Genomic DNA, 19,634 nt, shown 5'->3' on the forward strand with positions numbered 1-19,634 from the left:
CTGGGGCAAGCCTCTAGTTTGAACTCCCGTTAAAGTCAGGAGAGAAGGTGACTACTGACCCACAGGAGCATCTAGGATTTCTCTCCTTTTCTGTGGAGGAGAAGAGCCTTGGGTCAGGGACTACTCTAATTTTTCTTTCATGTTCTTCCTGCACACAAGAAGACCTCAGGGTAAAAAAAGGTGTCATTAGTCCACTTGGAATGAGTCTTTAAATACAAGCAACACATGTGAGAAAGAGGAGTTTATTCTGCTTTTCATGTATTTGGTATGGGCTCAGGGCTGGAATACTTGCAGTGCACAAAGTGATTGAAAAGATATGTCTTTAAGGGAAGATAACTACAGTCTGTAATGCAGCATTTTGATATACTAATGAAACACATTTTAGCTTTAACCATAGGAATAATCTATTCAGTCTATAACAGGACTTTTTGCAAAGCAGCTTACTTGCTTGCCTCCAGTTCCTCTGCTGTAACCCCCTACTTGCCCTTATATATCATAAGTACATAGTAATTTACTCGTTTGTCTGTCATTTTAAGGTCATTAAAACTACTGTAAAAACGAGTTGACAATAGTGGTCACATTGGTTACCCAATGAAAAATTTTTAAAAAATAGTTAGCTGAAGTAGAGGAACAAGTATTTTAAACAAAAACAAACATGCAAACAGACTATAAAGAATGTATGCATAATTTAAGAATTATACTGCTGGGTTACGAAAAAAAAAGAAGTATGAATTATATGCATGTTTACATGTTGTTTGCATGTATTTTATGGGAGTGTTTTGAGTCAGGTTACACAAAGTTAGGTGAAATAAATCAGTTAAGGAAAAAAATAGTCCAATAACAACACTCTTTGGCCAGCAAATGTTGCTGTAGGTTTTTTATGTGTTCCAGGTAAGGAAGGAATGTTCAATTGAATCTCCTGGGGAAACACGAGGGAAAGGATTTTTCAAAAAAAAAGCTCATTAAATAAAGATATAAGACCCAACAGGTAGGCTTGCGAGTCCTGGAGGAAAAATGATCTAATGTAGACAGTGAGTCACCTATGGACATAAGAAACAGAGGAGCTAATCCAAGACAACTGCATCAGAGAGAGATTTCAGATTGGTTTTAATTCTGGTGGAGACAGAAAGATTTAAGAAGGTCTAGAGAATATCCAAATTACTCTAGTTCTCGTGAAGATTTGAAAAAACAAGTTTGAAGGCCCTTCACTAATTCAGACACTTGAATATTTTCCCACTCTGATAGCAAATAGATTTTCTATCTGACTTTCAGAACCACACTACCTTCTGTGTTTGTAATGTCTTTCAACAGAGTTTTCACCAAAACCAGAATATCCATTAATGGAAAAGTAATCTGGCTGTTGTTTATACTTCTTACTTCTGTGATACTGAAGATAATTTCCTGAATAATCATACATATATTTCTGCAGTGTTGATGCTAAAGCTTTGAAAAGCATTCTTGGGTTTAGACTCTTCTACTTGTCTTACAGGATTTTTAAATGGAAAAAAAAAGATTCTGATATTCATTTATCTGAATGAAAGAAACATGAAAATAAAAAATGTTCATAAATTCACATTAATGTATACTAATATATTTGTATGTCAATATGCTTCCCCTATGGAAATGGCAGTCTCATAATAAGGGACAATCTTATTTACAGGGCCCTGGATCCAAGATCTAAACCCAGGGGACAGATCTTGATAAAAAGAAAGCAGTTAATAAAGAGCTTTCAATCTCATTTCTGCTGAGATGGCAAATGCTGATAAGGCCTGTATAATGTATGTCTAATATCATTGCCCACAGAGCTCACTTTAAAATATTATAAAGGAGTAGATAATTAGTTAAACAAGTTTTTTATTCATTCTCTGTTTGGTTTTTTTTTGTTTGTGTTTTCTTTAATTTTTTCTACAAGTCTATTTTTGAGAGATGGCAAGAAATGGAGTAATTTTTTTTTTTTTTCTCTTTTCAGGGCCCATCTCACTGCTGAGAAAAATATAAATACACTAACTTCAGAATAATTATTTTCAGTTTGTCAAAGTAGCTCAACAAATCATTGAGATGCACCAAAAACTGCAACGTCTGTAGCTGGCATCATTCAACAGAGAGGACCAATTCTACTTCATGACAATGCCTGACCGCATGTTGCACAATCAATGCTTCAAAACTTGAACAAATTGGGCTACAAAGTTTTGCCTCATCCACCACATTCACCTGACCTCTTGCCAAACAACTAATGCCAACCACTTCTTCAATCATCTCAACAACTTTTTGCAGGGAAAAAGCTTCCACAGGCAGCAGGATGCAGAAAATGCTTCGCAAGAGATTGTCGAATCCTGAAGTATGGATTTTTACGCTACAGGAATAAACAAACTAATTTCTCCTTGGCAAGACTGTGTTGATTGTAATGGTTCCTATTTTGATTAATAAAGATGTATTTGAGACTAGTTATAATGTTTTAAAATTCACAGTAAAAAAGATGCAATTACTTTTGCACCAACCTATACATCTCTGAAACTCTACTCTAAATGTAGGTCCTGTGCCATCAAAAATTAGAGATCTTTTAGTCTTTTAAGCAGATGAACTGCACTTTCAATGCTAATGAATGAAAAAAGACAGATTTTCCTCATCTGTAAATCAATTTAAAGAAGTTTATGTATTGGACAAAATGTATGTAAGAAATGGATGAAACTAGGTCAGACTTTCAGCACCTGCTTCCTAATAGTTTTTAAAAAATCACAGTTTAGAAAATTTCTTTCAGTTTTAAAATGTGTTGTCATTATTTTCTTCCAGTAAGAGCAGAAATGCAGTTCAAGATAAGGAAAAATATAGACACAATTTTAAGGAATTATTCTGATTTTGTAGAATGTCATAATACGGTTTACTGGCATATTTTTCAAAAACATTAATGTTTTTCTAATTATAAAATGTTATACCTGTTGCTATATATACTATCTTCTCTGTAACAGTAGAGACAGCTATGCAATTTAAAAATAAAACTCAAAAAATCAGTTTTTAGGCAACACGGAACATAAATAAAGGAGCCAAAACGTAGATTAAGAACAGTATTTATTTGATAAGAAATGGAATTAAAATATTGTTAAAATAACTTGTTAGTTTCTATTGAGCAAGTACGTTATGTGTTGTGTCTCTTGTTGATAGAAAATCTAAATAAACCTTACCCTGAGATGACAATCTCAATTCTACAAATGCATAGTTTTCAATTTTATTATTTATGTTCTCCTCTCTAATGGATTAAAAAAAATCAGCACTGGAAAAACTGATAACAGCTGTACGCAAAGTGAATAAATGGTCTATCTAAACCTTTGCAGAAAGTACAATGTTTTATACCTAATCATTATACAAGTTTGAGTGACAAAGTAGAGATCAGGATGTGATAACTTTCTGGTTTTGCACATTACCCTCTGTTCAAGAACTGGCCTCTGCGTTGAGTCCAGTTCCTTCCCTTCTGACTATTCTGGCTCTTTTAAACTGATGCAACATTTGTGCGAAAAAGATGTCCGTCTCGCTGTTGTGCAAATCTTTGGTTAAGGTACTGGTGGCTGGTGTCTGATAAATACTCCATGATGTATTACACTGATTTATAAAGGGACCAAAGAAAATTCACCCATCAGGGGTACCAAGCCTTAAAAGAATCATATAGACACCTTGCTACTACGGCAATACAATGAAATTCCCAATCTCAGGAAAAAGAATTAGAAAAAGATTGCACACTCAGCAGGGAAATAGACATCAGTTTAACAGGCTTGTGTGGCACCAGTTACTTGAAATTGATTCTTGATAAATGCTGTGTCCTGTAGAATTCATAAAATTGTTTCATTAGATTATCTACAATTTCAGACCTTTGCTGTTTGTTGTTGTTGGTTTTGGTTTTGTTTTGTTGGGATTTTTTAGCTATTCATCAACCATCTTTCAATTTACATGTGTCAAGGATCTGAGAAATTAATTCAAAGTGCAGATGAATCTAAGTTTTGCTGTTATATTTAAAATCACTGTGTTAAATTAAATAGAGAAAACTTTTCATTAAAAACTGTATAGCTAGTCCAAGTCTGAATGGAATATCACACCACATCTAAACAACAAAATGGATTTAAAGCAGCATTGATATCTAGAATTTTTGTACTGTATGTGAATTCAAATTAAATGAGGAAGCTTCAAGCAAAGTTTAGAGGAAAAAGGAAAATACACACAATGAAAGTTGGATAGCTTGAATATTGTTTCATATATGAATGCTATTGCTCCTACTTGTCTTAGATATTCTTAGCTATTCTTCCTCCTCTTATTCTGCCTTACCTATTTCTTACTGATTTTGTTAATGTTATCAAATTAAAAGAACCTTTGTGAGACTAAATTAATGTTTGCATACAATTTCTGCTCTTCTTTCTTTGTCCGTGGAAAAAATATTTCAGAAATTGGTGTAAATTCTCTCATTTAGGCAATGTGGTCAACATTTGTTATTCTCAGAAATGCTGCATACACTAGCATCAGAAAGTTCTGTCCAACTCAGGCCCAAAGACTACTTTGTTTTGGACATCCTTCTGTAACATTGGATTTATGCCACATACTACATCTGTTGCATTTCAACACTGATGTCTTTCAAAGAGTTTCTGAAAGGATGTGACACTGCTATATTTACATTTTAGAAGGATGTGGAAAACTCATCTGAATTTTGCAAGTCAATTGTGCTTCTATTAGAAATCATAACACTTCTATGTAAGAATAAAAATATTAACTTTCATTCTCTATTAGATTTTGGTTTGGCAGCATACACTATACCTTGTTAAAATTGAGAAGTGCTATTTTACATTTTCTGTTTGTTCTGATTTACAGGTGGCTTTATTCCAGTGGGTGGTAACAGTGAACCTTACGGTAGAATATATTGTTAAGAAAATAATCCAAGGTCTCATGCTTCTTTAATAAGCACTGTATAAGGGTAATAATATGATGAATAAAATTAATAATGAGAAGGCCAGCCAACACAGTGTACCCATACCTCATATAATAAACATTCTATTACTTGGAAAATGTTATAATGAAAAATATAAACCCATTGAAGAAAATGCCTAGTATCCTTCTATAAACATAAGAAATAATTTTCATAAAGGGAAATATATGTAATAATCAAGTTGATTACATGATAAATCAAATGTCCTCCAATATTTTGTATAAGAAATTTTGCAAGTACTTATTTGTCCACAGTAAGATATGATGGAGTGGATGTGAGCTTGGATCTACCTCATTTAACATTAGACATGTAATTCAGGTGTATAAATTAGCTGTCTAATTACCATAGTTCATTTCTAATATTACTTGAAAGGATTAGACTTCTCCACAATGCAAGAAGAATTTCAGGTAGTCTGTATCTTGCAAGGGAAAATGGAGTGACAATCTCCTTAATGGATATTTCAGCTGTGTGCCTAAACATAGATGGGAGGAAATCTGGATATTCAGCTGTGGAAAAAATTGTAGAAACTTCCCCATATCTATTATTTTATTTTCCTGTGTCAGCAGATTGTCAGCTTCAACAACTAGAGGTGAAAATATTCAATTCAAAAATTTAAACACAGAAGTCTACTTAGGTCATGAAAGTTTAGGTCCATGACAAATGTTATATTGACCGCATGTCAGTGAATGGTGAAATAGAAGCTTTTGCCTCTACAGGGAATGAAAAGTTGATGCTAGGAAATGTCCAAATTATAAAACAAATAAAGGTACAGAAGTTGTTTCTAAATGGAAAGAACGTTAATCAAAAGCAAACTACTAATGAAAAAAATACAATAAATATTGCATATGTACCATGTTTATTTTAAAAGCATCATATTTAGTTACATATGCCAGCTCTTTTTTAGGAAAATTTCAGCCCTGATTAAGAAAAGTGTCTTTTTCTTATCTTGAAAGAACACATTGTTGTTTTACTGGTTTAATGATCTCTGAAATTACAAGAATTTAAATTACAGGAAATGAAACTTTGAGGGCTGACAGTAGATCAAATCAGCAAATAACCTGAGATTTGAAAAATCTCGCTCTCTTATGTATGCAGTTCACCTGTTTTGATAACCTTATGTAAGAAGCAGTAGTAAAGCAATTTTAATTTGCAGAAAAGGAACTGATGCTATCTTGCCCACATCTCTTTTCAGTCTAAAATTGTCATTTTATCTTTCTCACCTGTTGCAGTGAATTATAGAAAATGATTAATGCATTGAAAGCATATACACGTGATCTAATAAGTCTCTTTTTTTTTTTAATGTGATAGCTTTTTATAAGAAAACCTTTCAGCTTCAAAATAGTTACCATAGGACCCCAGAAATCTAGGCATATCAGAAATACATTGGAAGACAGTCAACTGGAATATTTCAGCAAAATAATCACACTACAGCACATTTGACATGGGAGATTTTCAAAGCAGAATTTTTTGGCAGGATCCAAATGATAGACTACCCCAAAACAGCCAGTAGACAGCACCATAGATATGAGAGAAATAGAAGAGTGGTGACTTGGTCATGTGGACCTCAGATCCCTTGCCAGTAGCTACAGAATCATGTGTCTCTGTCAGAACTACATTTTAATCAGATACAGTCTGTTTAACCATCTATTAAGAGGAATAACTCCAATGGAAAACAAAACAAAACAAAACATAACAACCAATCAACCAACCAAACAAACAACTGAACAAACGAAACCCACCACCATGTGAAATTCTGTCATGTTCATATAGGCAAGGTATCTACCAGAGATGACATATTCACAAAATCAAGTCTCTCAACTAAACCAAGAAGAAAATATGCTACTACTAGGCTATTAGCCATTCTGATATCATGTGATATCCTCTATGAAATCTTCTAAAACCTTTCTGATCTGTTCATGCAAAGATTTTTAATCTTCTGAAAATTTTATAGGGCTTTCTGTTTTCTACCAAGTTCTAGATCGAATACAGAATACTTTATGCATTCCCGTGAATCAACCATGAAATCTAAAAAAGTCCCTTTTCAATACATTAAAGCTCTCTAGTTGAGGTTCTCCGACAGAACATACACATAAATACATGTACATGTGGTGTCTGGGCCGATAAATACAGAGAAAACACATTCATTTTTTTGTCTTCCATTCCCGATTTGAAATTTTACTTCAAGTAACCATAACAACATGTAGAAGTGGAAGCAAAGGAAAGAGGGTTCTGAGAGGAATTTGGGTTTCTGAGAAGAGTGCAGGCAAACAAATGTGTGCACAGAGCTCTAATAGAGCAGCACATAGCTGCTTCTGGATACAGCAGTGCTCTGTCAATAGGAGATATCTAGCACATGTGCAAGGAGTTAGTGTGCAAGGATTCCCAAGCTTGTAGTGCAGGACCAATAAAGTACATATTAGTGTGCTCAGCAAATGTCTTCTCATGTGTGGCTTTTTACATTTCCTCGTTTCCACATGCTTCATGGTGCTACCACTTACCCAGACCTAAATGGAAAAACCTATATTGCATCCCCACTACTAAAAGAAATGGATAGCCTAAATATTACGGAAGTTTTCAGGGCAGATTTTGAGGTATGTGTATATACAGATACAAGCATACATATATATACGATATTAATATAGTTATATTAATCATTCAGACTCCGTTGCCAAAGTAGATTTCTTCTATTGCTCTTGCCTGAAGGAGATGGAAGCTGCTCAAGAAACAATGCTTCATCCTTAAAAAACTGTGTGTTCTTAAGTTTAAGCAGGAAATAACAGGGTTCTAGTACTTATGTGTCTTGCTGCATACAGCTATAAAAAACCCCAGAGTTTATGCTTTTGTTAGATGATGCTAAACCCATTCTATGAGGATATATTAGAGTTTAAAAATACCTGAGACAAAGCATGAGAAGTTCACTGCATGCTAAATTCTTGTCTTATTGGATATGGGAAATAACAATTTCCAGAAAAACAATCCTTACCCACAATTGAGAACAGTTGTAGAGGAAGAGTTATCTGGCAGCTCAGGGATTAATGACAAGCATGCAGCTTGTGAACATGTTGAGCAGAGTCCAATGGTCTCCTGGGAAACAAATTAAGAAATCCCAGGTGGATACATGTTAAGTAAAAGCAACATTTTTTTGGTCTTAAAACAGTTTTTAATTGTCTAAATTACTACAGTGCCTAATTATGGTGGGAGACGAGCAGGTGCTTTTGAGGGACATTTGAGGGATGGGTGCGGGAAGGACATTTTTTGTTTGAACAAGTGTGGGGTGTTAAGTTTTGCTGGCTGCCAAGTACTCGTGAAACTACATTCTCCTCCTTCTCAGCAAGACAGGTGAAAAGATTGTGGATCAAGATAAGGGCAGGGAGATCCCTCATCAACTACTGTCATGGGCAAAACAGACTCAGCTCGGGGAAGACTACTTTAGTTTATTGCCAATTAATAACAGAGTAGGACAGTAAGAAATAAAAACAAAAATAAAGCCACCTTCCCACCATCCCTCCTTTCTTCTCAGGCTCAACCTTACTCCTGACTCTTCTACCTCCTCCCTTACGAGTAGTGCAGAGGGATGTGGAATGTGGGTTGTGGTCAGCCCATCTCTGCCATCCTCTCCTCCTCACGGTCTTCCCCTTCTCCAGTGTGGGGTCCCTCCCAGAGGATACAGTCCTTCAAAAACTGTTGTAGCGTGGATCTTTTCCAAGGGCTGCAGTTCTTCAAGAACTGCTCTAGTGTGGGTCCTTTGCATGGGGTGCAGTCTTTCAGGACCAGACTACTCTTGCATGGGTCCCCTGAGGGCCACAGTTTCTTTCAGAAAACCTGCTCCTCTCTGGGCTACCTTCTGCGGTTCACAGCTCCTGCCATGATCCTGCTCTGCCATGGGATCCTCACAGGATGCAGCTTCCTTTAAGGTATACCTATTTGCTATGGCATGTGGTCTTCTGTGAGCTGCAGTGTAGATTTCTGCTCCAACATGGTCTTCCATGGGCTCCAGGGTAACAACCTGCTTCACCATAGAAGCTCTGCCCTTGAGTACCTCTTCCCCCTCTTTCTCTGATCTTGATGTCTGCAGGGCTGTTTCTCACTCCTCTCTGACATCTCTTGTGCAGCACTTTTCACTCTTTCTTAAGTATGTTATCACAGAGTCATCACCAGCACCACTAATGTGCTCAGCGCTGGGCTGTTTTGGGACCGTCTTGGAGATAGCTGGAAACTGGTTTTATCTGACATTGGGGCAGCTCCTGATGTCTTCTGACAGAAGTCACCCCTTGAAGCCTCCTCTGCTACCAAAACCCTGCCACAACAACAACAGAGCCAGGAAGCACTATTTGCATACAAATCAAACCCATTTTCATCATTAGTTCAATCTCTTGGCAATTTTTAATTTTTTTTTAAATTGCTGAGTAGGATTCTAGGCAGTGTACTTATGCAGGATGTGCTCAATTTGGCTATGTAGGATTTTTGCCATTGAATCCAATGAGTACAAGTCTGATATCTATTTCAAGCATACAGATTTTTTAAAAATAAATTTCTGCAAAAGATTATGTGCATACTTTTGAAATGCCAGTTTTAAGTTAATCAGGTTCTCTTCACTGTAGCTGCTTTACAATTAATATTAGGAATACTCAGGATGATCGCATAATGCATATAGACTTCTTAGTGGTGCAGTTAGTAATATTTCATATGGCAAATATAAAATGAGCCGTACTATCTTAACATTTCTTAACTACCATCCACCACCAACACAAACTCAAGTATTTTTAGCTGAAAACTCAACAACAGAAAGGTTACTTTCTTGTTTTTTCAGTATTATATTGGTTTACAATTTTCTACAATGTTTAAAATGTTTAATTATAAAAAGAAGAAATAAAATGCCAAGGATTATCAGCTTGAAAATTTAATGATTTGGAATTATAGTATGTGCTTCAAAGGATAATAACCTTTAAATGAGTCTGTCTGATCTTTCTTGCCAAGCTGTTGAAGATGGAAATCATTGGTTTACATATTCAAGTGATTATGAAAGTGATCAAAACTCAGGTCTATTCCCTAAAGGAAAACACTAGGTTAAATTCCTTTTGGCTGACATCCCAACTTGATCTTAAGGGAAGACCTTGAAACCAGAAGCAATTTTAAAGAACAGGAACAACATAACGAACAACAGTCCACAGCCTTCTCTTCTGAGAAACATGAAATTTTATTGTATTCATTGTTGTTTATATTAAAATTGAACTATAATGCAAAAAATACACTAAAATAGAAGCTTTTTTTAAAAAAAACCAAACAACAAACAAAACAACTGCTACTGAGTCTTTTTATTAGAGCCATTTTTACATAATCTGGAAGAGGATTAGAAAAAGTACATGTTTTAGAAATAATAATGTAGAAAATGTGGAGAAGGAAATAAATACAGAATAAAACAAGGGCCTGTGTGCCACAATACTGTATTTACATTTCATAGATCATGACATTTAAAAGAGAGACACTGCTGACTTTATTTAGGTTGATCATGTGTCTAATACTGAGAATGGGCTTATTCTGTACTTTACTGAATTGTATTTTTGTTATAAGCTATACCTTATAGTAAAAATACTGTTTGCCATTATTGTTTTAATGTACTGACTAAGGTGGTATGAAAAGATGATATAGATATTTTTAGTGTTTACCTTTCTATTTCTCTTTTGTCTTTCAAAATCATTTACTCACCACACTACTGAAGAGAAGTTACATGTATGAGAGCTGAGAAATATTTTGGTTTAACTGCAGATAGTATAAGCTCTAAATTCCAGTTTAAAGTAACTGGTTTACCTGCTAGCTTAGACGATGTAAGATAAAACAAAGGAGAAAGTGCAAAAAAGCAGCTCAGAGTGTGACTGTTACCTCACCAAACTAAAATGTGCTGTTTCAAGGTCATCAGTCTGGATTTGTCTCAATCCTTTCTCGAAAGCGTACTCCATAGATCTGCACCATCAAATGACATTCCTCTGCCCCACATCCCCTAGCTTTGTGGTCTGTGCTCCTACAGAAGTGCCAGAATTTATGCCTCAGTGGAAGCTGAGGTGTCAGACACTTCTGAAATGTCACAAGCACCTCACTGTCAGTGTTTCTGAACTAGCCAATATGCTTAAAACTTAATCATGCAAACATTTGTGTGATAGAACAACTGAGTCTTTTACACGAACATTGCTTAGAAGGACTAGTTTCACTGTCAGTGTAGATTAATTATTGACTCTGACAGTGGAAAAAGGAAGACCCACAAATGTCATCTACCTTGACTTTTGTAAGGCTTTTGATACAGTCCTTAACAACATTCTTACTGTTAAATTGGAGAAGTATGGCTTTGATGGGCAGACTGTTAAACAGCTAAGGACCTGGCTGGAGGGCCATGTCCACGGAGTTACAGTCAATGCCTTAGTGCTCAGGTGGAAATGTTTAATGAATGTCGGCTCTCAAGAGTCTGTACTGGGACCAATAGTATGTAATATCTTTATCAAGAATGTAGACATTGAGACTGGGTGCACCCTCAGGAAGTTTACAGATGACAGCAAGCTTGGTAGTGCAGTTGATTCACTAGAGCAGGGTTGTATAAATGTACATTTCTATACATTTCTCTGCAGTCCTAAAATTACAGTCGGTCCTTTGAAGGCAACTGCAAGGCTGATGTCGCCCCTGGTGAAAGTGAGTTTAACACCCCTGCACTAGAGGGAAGGGATGTTGTTCAAAGGGACCTTGGCAAGCTTGACGAATGAGCCTGTGAAAACCTCATTAAGTTCAAGCAGACCAAATGCAAAGTTCTGCACCTGCCTTGGGGGAGTCCCCATTATCGAGACAGACTGACGATTGAAAGCAGCCTATGGAGAAGGACTTGGGGATACTAGTAGCTGAAAAACTGGACATGAGTTGGCAATGTGTACTTGCTGCCCAGAAAAACAATTATATCCTGGGCTGCATAAAGGGAAGCATGGTCAGCAAGTTGAGGGAGGTGATCCTCCCTCTCATCTCCACTCTAGTGAGATTCCACCTGGAGTACTGTGCCCAGCTCTGGAGTCTCCAGTACAGGAAAGACATGGACCTATTACAGCAGGTCCAGAAGAGGGCCACAAAAATGAGCAGAGGTTGCACTACTGTAAATAACAGCTAAATTTGAACCAATATTGTATGTTCATTTTACAATAAAAGGCTCAAGAACAAGTTGTTTTATCCTGTGACTGCTGTGTGTGCTTGCTTAGGAAATTGTTTCTGATGTGCATTAGGTAGACTGAGGCATTTTTATAAATGTCCCACAGTGAACTCTGTTGAGGCATTCTGCACACATAGGGCCTGATTTTTATTTGTGTGTCATCCCTATTAATAATAGGATCTAATTAAGACATCCATTAAAAGACTGTAATGCTAATTTAATGGAAAAATTCCAACAGAACTCCATTGGGCTCTCCCTGTTACTTCAACGTTACACAACTTTAACAAATGCCTTAATTAGATGTTGTTACTGAAAAGAATACTGTACAATTAAAATTAGCCATTATTTAAAACAGAAAGTAGTGTTCCTGAGAGCTAGTGTTTCAGTTGTCATGAATTATAGATGTCTAGTATATTTGTAAGTTTTTTGTGATTGGTTGTCACATAGCTTGGCTTGTAAACAGGATTCATTTCTGGGTGAAGAGAAATGCATGAATTTTTAGGAAAGAAATTTATCATGTATGAGGGTATAATTACTTGAAGAAATCAGGTTTTAGTTCTCTAAGAAAGAAAAGGTTCTATGCATTAAAAAAATTGCTTACATCTGATGTTGCATTTAGGCAGCTTTTAAATTACTGTAGAGCTCTGAGCTACCAAAATATATTAGTGTAAAAAGGTATTGTTTATGCTGGTATTGAGATTAGGCATTGGTAATAGCTGAAGGTCATTCAATATAGACAGATATGTTGGAAGCATTGGAACAGGGAAAATTTTTCTTTTTCTAGTTTAGTTTGAATTTTCTTTATTCAGTTACCGAAACAAAAGATGTTGTAATTGTGTATACACCTACATGTTATGAGGTAGTAGGAATATAGGATGGCATAAGAGGAAAATAAATTTTAAAAAAGAAAAATATTGCAAAAGAACTTTGCATAGTAATAAAAATAAAGAAGAAATACAGGAGAGGAGAGGGAAGAGGAGGGGAGAAAGCAATAGGAATAGGAGTGAAAGTAGAGACTTGCAAAAAAATTAAAGTCTATAATTTTATGCATGTTTACATGGAAGACATTTAAATAGTTAGCAGAAAGTATTTTTAATAACCTTGATGCAAACGAAGGAATAAAGAAAAAGAAACCTGTGATTTTGCAGTTACTGCTTCTTACAAATTTCTGTTTGGACATATAGTGTATTCGTCTTATGTTACTGTCACAGTCACATCCGGATTGACAAAACAGATCACATCTCTGTATATCACAAAACAAAGCTTTTGGAAAACAACACTAGCATATACCACATTTTTCATTCTCATGCTACTGAACCCGTCACTGAAATACTCAATGGATCAGTCATTTCACAAGAGTGTACTTACACTACTTCAACTTTTTTTTTCTTCTTCCCTCTCCTTCCTTTGTTGTATATTATTGAGGTTTTCTTAAGTCTTATTTACAATTTTAGAAGCACCTCACCTACAGCAGACTGCTTCAAGAGAGGGCTTGTTGGCAAGCTAAATTAAAGTCAAGATCACAAAAGAAAATTAGAAAAAACTTTCACAAATATGCTCCTGACATAAAGGCAAATCCCACCATATTCTAGAGAGTGTACCTGATGATATAGATATTTAAGACAAGTAGATAAAAAATGACAATTTCTGGCCATGCTTCTATAAGCTCTGCTAAACTATTCAAATTTAAGGTTAAAATAGTAATTCTGTTCCTTCAAGGCATAAAGAAAAAATCGAAAGCTATAATACTTTTTTTATATACTACTGTTCTGCAGGTTTTATGCTTAGAAAGCCATGGTAATTTCTCCACTGCCAGGGATTGGTTTTGGTCCACCATCAGTCATTGCCAGCCTCTGAAAGGTTATGTCACTGTCACAGGTCATACATTAGAGGATAATTTATGTGGATAATTTCCACCTTTCTTGGAAAAAGACAAATGGTGACCTCTAAACCTGTCCAGTCTGGCTCAGGCAGCAAAAAACCAGCTCTGTTTCCATTGTTGGTCTGGTGCATGGCCATGTTGAAGCTCCATTGCTATCCTGATCTGCTGACAATGTTGATTTCCTTTAGAAATTACTGAAATTTCTACAGAGCTTTGAAGTTTTCTTTGAAGCGCCAAACTAATTTTTTATTTTTGTTCCTGGTTTAACTTTAGGTGATCACAACAATCTGCTCTGGCTAGAGGAAGAAGATCGTTTTAATGCCCAGTGGGAATCACTGGACATTAAAATTCCATTTTGACTTCAATAGTATGCCAACCTAAGAAATAAAGTAGCATTTCAAAATCTCTTCAGGCATGCAAAGGAAAGTTTGTAAATTATTTGCAGGCAGTGTCATTCTGGTTCTGCTGTTCTAGCATTCCTCCTCTCAGTGCCAAAAAGTTAAAGACATATTAGTTTCCTCACACTAGTCAAAAACAAATATGACAAGCAGTTCAAACTCTTCTCCAGAAACTCAGTCACAGGAAGAAGATTGCTCTAAGGATGATGCTATTCAAATAATAGGAGTATTCAGCAATCATATCTACTGAGAAAAAGGAAAGAAGAAAGTCTTGGTGGTTTTAGATTTCTAACTAGTCTCTACCTTAAATGACCTCAGAAGTACCACATCCAGCCGGAGGATATGTCACAAGGATTCTCTGAAGAACTAGTGTGACAAAATTCTCTCTCATCACAAACATATGAACAACAGAGAAGTTTTACAAAGGGCACTGGCAGGTTTTATAAATTGGAACAGAAATATGTTATCTTTATACCATCACTCTAAACTTCGCAATGTATTTCTTTGCTACAGCACAGGATCTGAACAGTATGTATGCTTTAAAGATACTAAAGTTTCAGTGGTTTTCATTTGCAACATCCTGTGATTCTTAGGTTGGCTGGTTTGTTCATTTGTTTGTTTTTCATCTCAGGTCAGTCAGGCTTTTGGTCTTTTGTTTTTTAGCTCCAGATTCCTGGGGATTCCAGCCATAATCTTTTCCACATATGCTAGGTGTACTACATATATACTATGCTATTTTAACAGTACTAGTAATTTTGCTTTATTACTGAATGGTATATTCTTGTTCTAAGTTATAGAATTTTTCTACTTTTAAACTTTTAAAATTCATTTTTTTATAATTATATTTTTCCTGTTACAACAGCCTTGAGATTAATTTGTTTTATTATCTTTCCTTTATTCCATTTCAGCTGTTTTATTCTCATTGAGCTTTCCTTCACATCAAGGTTGGCTGACCCATAAGCATGACACATATTCTTGAAAGTTTCAAGGGCAGACAGGATGCAGGCATGCTATCTGTAATCTCTGCTGGAGGAAGCCTGGAGTCACAGGTGGCACCACTCTAAGAATAAGACAAGATTGACTAATTAAAGACAACAACTAGGTAGTAAACAGAAATGGGAATATAACCACAGAACATGTCAGGAAACATCACTGAAGCAGAATTTGAATAAAGGATTTCAGTTTCAAAGTAATATATAACTGGTTGTGACTGTTCTGCATCAAGAAAGTCAGAGAGAATAGTGGTTGTGAGTCAGGCAGAAAGAATGTGCTGGTAAAGGCTAGCAGGAAAATTGTTTTGTCCCAAAATACACAGAGATTTATCATCTTAACTACATATTTCAAGCTTTTCCAAGAGCAAGGTAAGCAGTAGTCAGAAGTTCCTCCAATATTTGTTTCTTTTATCTTTCATAGATTTGTATATCCTTCAGAGCTGACTTCATTTTATGAATGAGAGGAACATTAAGTAAACTTCCCACAGAAATATTTTGAACAAAAATTCTTCATTTGTTTATGAAACAAACTTCTGTAGCTTATGCTGAAAGCTTACCTTGAGGTTATGAACTCCAAGAATATGCAAAGTCTTAACCTTCTTCCTTGCAATACTAGCTGGTCTTGTTAGTAACCCTGGCATTTGAATATATAAAAATATTTTAAGAATGGTCATTCATGAGCTGAAATACATTGAACCAGGACAGACAAATTAAGAATAGTGATGTGGGAAAGACTTTATGTGAAAATTTGAACTTTTAGTAGTTTCAACATAGGTAAAGGCCAGGAAGTTCTTCACATTCTTGTGCTATGTTTTTAATTGGTTGCAACAAGGTCAAATAAAAATATCACCACATTTTCTGGGAATAGGCCCTCACTGAAATATCCTTGTCATCCTCACACTTTATATAAAAGGTGCAAGGTGATATACCTCTGCCCATGCAAGGGATCTTTATATTTCTGCAGAAGTCTGTTCACCTCCCCACCCATTTCCCCCATAAACATAGCTCCACCACTGAAATCTTGGATATCTCACATGTCTGGGGAATAATCTTTTCCAGTCATTTATCTCCAAGGTCATAGTAACCCACTATCTTTTATTTCTTGCTGATAAACTTTGATGTTTTATTGCTCTCAGCCAACCTCTTCCTCCTTGGGAAGTTAGTCAGTCAAACAAACAAATACACCATCTGCTGTGACTTTGTAGGAAAAAAAATACTCACAACCAGGTGACTGGTCACAACCACACAACATCAGGAGGTGCAGCTTCTTATTAATCAGGCTTTCATATGGCTAAGAGATGCTTAAGAAAATGAGAAGAGGAAGTGGTTGTCCAACCCAATTAATTTCCCTTTCCTGACTCTACCTAACAGCAGTGAATAAAAATAGTACTACATCCCCTTATTTATGTTCATCTCCTCTTTTGCAATCTGCTTCAGCTGGGAGAATTGTTAATACACAATCAAATTTCCCATTACAATTCTCCTGATATTTAACAAGCAATACCTATTTTCTTTTTAAAAAATAAATATCTACTGGAAACACTAATATTGTCAGTGACCCTTAGACTTACCAATTAAATAGCCAAGAACCTTTTCAGTACACAGAGTAACTTGGACCTTTTTCCACTGTGCAAAGCAGTACAAAACTCTGTGCAAAAGACTCCACAGACAAACTCATGAAAGCATCTCCTTATTGCTGAAACTATAGACTTTTTATTAGAAAGGACACTCAGAGATAAATATTACTGATATTTTTTTCTAGTGTGGAGAACTGTTCATGTAAATGCAATGAAAGTGCTTGGTTCACAACTACTTGGCTCGTGTTGCATCACTGTCTTTCATCTGAGATCTCTGTGTATGAAGAAAGTGCACATATGACAATGGTAACAATAACACAAAACATAGTTTACATTAAAATTAATCTCCTTGAAACTGTATTTTCCACAGTTAACAGTTTGCTGTCATGATAGCTGATATATTAGATGGTATGCTCTAATTTCAGAGGATTACTGCTTAAATGAATTTCAGAGACATGGCACTATATCTCCTTCATTGTTGTTTATCTGTCCTTTTCCTGCAGCAGAATTAACATGATTCTCTGTGAAAGTTTCAATTTGACACAGCATGGCTTAAAGGCATTCCGTTCAGTGTGCACAAAGCACCTGCTCTGTTAGCACAAAACCAAAGTATTTCTACCAGTACTTTGGAATTAAGAATGAGAAACATCAAGAATGTTTGAAATAAGAACTCATTAGGATTAACATCATGACTGTAACCTTTGTGTTACATGTGAGTGCTGTAATTCACCAAGTAACATTAAAGGAAATCAGGTGAGCGACTTAATTTCCAAGCCATCTGCATTCACAGTCTCAGCTATATGGTAGGAAACAGGTTTGCTTGGTGCTGTAAGATCACAATCACACAAAAAGGCTGTCTTCAGGAAGCAGACATCCTGAAAACTATTCCATAATTTTCTTAATTTATCAGCTCATTTTTTCCATTCTCCATTTTCATTTACTCAGATAATTTGAACTGGTTGAATAATAACTGGTAATCTTCAATTAATTGCCTATCTTATGTGGAGTTGTTTTTGTTTGTTTCTTTTAAATAAGTCAAAGGGATTTTTCTGTAGTCTGATATAATTGTTTGAATTATATGACTTGGAGCACTCTTTTAGAATTTTAATATATTGCAAAACTGTAAACAGAATAACACTGTCTGAATTTGGGATATGAATACTTTCCTTCTGTGCACTAGTATATCTTTTCAATAACTAAGGTCTACCTGAATGCACTGGTATTTCGGAGTAGACATGACAGCCTAAATGAATTTGACGTCTTTCTCAAATAACCAGCTGGGGAATTCACCAACGTGATGGATTTTTTTCATGTGTTCTGCTGGTGAATTGGTCCTTCTGAGCTTTGAGAGACAAATGTGAAGGAAGACTTCGTGTTCTTCTGCACAGTGCTAAATGTTTTACTCTGCTTACTAAAGGAATCAGGAAAGTGACTTTAAACTACTTTATTTTCCCTCAAGTTAGAACAGCTAAAGATTACACTGAAGGAGCAAAGTAAAATAATTATAAGGATTTGAAACAGATGTCTAAAGGCATTCGTATGTCCATGCTGGATATAGGAATTTTATTTTTTTATCATTGTCGCGTTAACTGATGAGCTCTTCTAAAGGCAATACTTTTTTAATGACAGGAAAAGGATAGCGGTAGATATGCAGTTTTGACATAGATCTGGGTCTATGTTGTTTTGGTCTTGGACTATTTTAGTTTTCAGCCGGTGCTGTGGTTTCACTAAAGTGGATATCCTGAAGATAATGATGTATGAGGAAAACCTTAAGATTCAGCCCTTTCTCTTGCCTATTGGTTCTTTCCTTCATATGTTAGAACCTGAAACTGTGAAAAATACAGATATTTATTTTTTCCTATCTCATGTTTTTTAGGCCAAACACATTTATTTTTCATTATGTTTATATAAAAGTCTACTTAATTTCTCATTGATTTCAGTTTGTCTCCTACTATTTTTAGCATGTGTGGATCTAACTTGTCCTGAAGGCACAGCACTATATTCCTCTTGCTCAAATGCAAAGCCAGGTAAGTGCACTGTGCTGAAACAAAATGTTCCCTGTAATAATGAACTCACTCCACCTAAAACCAAAATGATAAGAGTGTTAAGTTCTGAACAAGTGGTCACTATTTTTTTCATGAAGGTAACAGCCCTAAGAGGAATAAAGAAAAAAAAGCAAATATCTCAATTCTCTCTGTTGTATCAGTTGGTCCTTTTGCAGCTTTCATGAGTCAATCAGTTTAAACTATGACATGTCGGTACAGTCAGAAGTCCAGCCCAGTAATAACTTAATGTTGGTGGGTAAGGAATTCTGAAGCAAGTGTCTTGGAGACTCTGACATGATATTAATCTCTCAGTACAGCTCTATACTTCCGTGTTGAGGTATAGATTGCTGTCAGTGCAGCTTTTCGACTGATTCCCTTCAGAAAGCTCAAACGATTGGGTTCCAATAAAAGATTCACATAACTTCTTCATTTTTCCCTACACTTCTACCTTTAAGGATCAAGATCTACATCATTCACATCTATAGATTCTCTAATTATTGCTGCCTAACAACATAGACATTGAGAAGGTAAAGTATGGCAATTTTGAATATATTAAGGAGTTTGTTTTGTAGTAGTTTGATTTTGCTTTTGTGATAA

The sequence above is a fragment of the Caloenas nicobarica genome, chromosome Z (assembly GCF_036013445.1).
Source record: "Caloenas nicobarica isolate bCalNic1 chromosome Z, bCalNic1.hap1, whole genome shotgun sequence".
NCBI lineage: Eukaryota > Metazoa > Chordata > Aves > Columbiformes > Columbidae > Caloenas > Caloenas nicobarica.